General features: G+C 36.8%; 1 protein-coding gene across 3 annotated transcripts in view; it reads left to right on the top strand.

Moving 5' to 3' along the window:
- The window catches only part of LOC122252084 (uncharacterized), a 29,000-nt gene that overhangs the window by 13,475 nt on the left and 13,025 nt on the right, over positions 1–2,500 (top strand). The gene's annotated exons all lie outside the window — the stretch shown is intronic.

Consider the following 2,500-nt stretch of genomic DNA (forward strand, 5'->3'; position numbering starts at 1 on the left):
GACCCTTATTATCTTAAAGTTGTTATGTTTGGAAGGTTTTATTTTCAAATAGTGTTTTAGGAACTTTTATATATATAGCTTTTCAGATCTTCCATAAAAGATGATAGAAGATATTTCAAGAAACATGGTTGATATCACCTTACCCGGATAAGGAAGAGAAATGGGATTCAGTTTATTGTTGCAAACTATAATACTGTAAAGAGTTAGATTGATATGAATCTACATGTATGAGAAGGATGTCAAATATGTACCCTCTTACATACCATATCCAGTCAAGATAATATCCCTTCTTGGAAATGTCATTCTTTTGCTTCATTTCATTTTCATTTCGTTTAAGGCATTCCATACCCATTTGTTTATTTCACGAACATACTTTCTTACCGCATTTACAAGTTAAATAAAGAGCATACTTACATTTTTCAAAATGATAATAACTGTCAAACCCAAAATCTATTTCCTCACTTTGCACTCTAAGATCAGGATGTATTTGAACCTGCACTCAAGTTAATATCCTGTGCCTGTTTAGAGTTTGTCGTTCACTCCCACAGGTCTTCCTCTGTTAGCTTTCATTATGTTCCTCTGTGTCTTTGTTTGTTCAAAGGCTTTTCATAATGATTTAGTTTGATGGCACAGGAAGTGCAAGTTATTTTGTATTGTAGTAGGGTTGTACACACCCCATTATATGGGAGTTATTTTTAGATTCCGACAAAGTGTACAATATGTTGATGTTATGTACCTTTGTTAGATGTCAGTTTTATGATATACTTTCGTTTTCTGTGTGATTTTGTTATGAATGATGGTATCACTGCATCAAATTGCATATGCAGGCACACACAGGTACTGGCACACAGAGACAGACAGACAGACAGACAGACAGACAGACAGACAGACAGACAGACAGACAGACAGACAGACAGACAGACAGACAGACAGAGGAAGCAGTTAAGCAAAAAGACCTTCAGCATATGTGTGTGTTTTCAACACACACACACACACACACACACACACACACACACACACACACACACACACACACACACACACACACACACACACACACACACACACACACACACACACACACACACAGAGCTGGACAGACAGACAGAGCTGGACAGATAGACAGACAGACAGACAGTAGGGCGAACAGACAGACAGACAGTAGGGCGAACAGACAGACAGACAGTAGGGCGAACAGACAGACAGACAGTAGGGCGGACAGACAGACAGACAGACAGTAGGGCGGGCAGACAGACAGACAGTAGGGCGGGCAGACAGACAGACAGTAGGGCGGGCAGACAGACAGACAGTAGGGCGGGCAGACAGACAGACAGACAGTAGGGCGGGCAGACAGACAGACAGTAGGGCAGGCAGACAGACAGACAGTAGGGCGGGCAGACAGACAGACAGTAGGGCGGGCAGACAGACAGACAGACAGACAGACAGACAGACAGACAGACAGACAGACAGACAGACAGACAGACAGACAGACAGACAGACAGACAGACAGACAAACTGACAGACAAGCAGACTAATATAGATAAAGACAGACAGACAGACAGACAGACAGACATTTTGTACCATAAATAAAGAAAAAAAAGAAATGTATTGCAACAGCAAAAGCCAAATTATATTGATGGCATGTTTAACACCAGAAACAAAATAAATGGCAAACCACAGCTTCCCCTCTTATCAGGGACACGTCACTATTACGATTATTTACAAATTTATTACGGGTGATTGTCGCTCTCTCGCTTTGTATAGTAATGGTTATGTTTTTGTTACTTTTGAATGTGTCATATGGGTTTGTTTGTTGTTAGTGTGTTAATTTTGATTTTAAGTTGTTACAGTTGTGATTGAGATATTTAGAAACTTGATTATATTTTTTGTTTGTTTGCTTAGATTGGACAGAGTTGATTGTTGAATAGCATTGTATTGCATAATAAGATTGTTATTGAGAACAGTTGAGGTTTTAGTTGTTTATTAATTTTTATCATGAATATATAATTCTGAGTTTTGATTGTAAGCTTGCCTGTTTATTTCATTTTTATGATTAGGTATCTTAAATGTTTTGATTCAAAGAATGGAAAGTAAGCAAAACTTTTAAAGAAATATTAATGTTGTGTGTCCAATTTATATGATCGTGATATACAGTTAAACAGGCATTGTTTAGAGTAAATTCGTCCTGTAATATTTATTTTTATTGTATTTAATTATATTCACTTGCATAAATTGCTTATCTTAATTACTAACATATCGATAATAATGGAGTGAGATTTATTATTTGCTGTTATTAATACTAATAGTTTCCTAATACTTTTATGGAGTATGGATTATGTGAAACGACAATAGATCATATTATTATCAATGATTGAATAATGGTCCATTATCTCAATTACGTCATTAGTTATCTAGGGTATTATTAGTACTGTACTTGAGACGAAGGATGACAGGAAGGTTCTCAAATTAACGCAATTTAGTCTGGGAAAAATTAAGTATT

This window comes from Penaeus japonicus, unplaced genomic scaffold (genome assembly GCF_977035675.1).
Source record: "Penaeus japonicus unplaced genomic scaffold, GWHDUDI00000001_assembly GWHDUDI00000007, whole genome shotgun sequence".
NCBI lineage: Eukaryota > Metazoa > Arthropoda > Malacostraca > Decapoda > Penaeidae > Penaeus > Penaeus japonicus.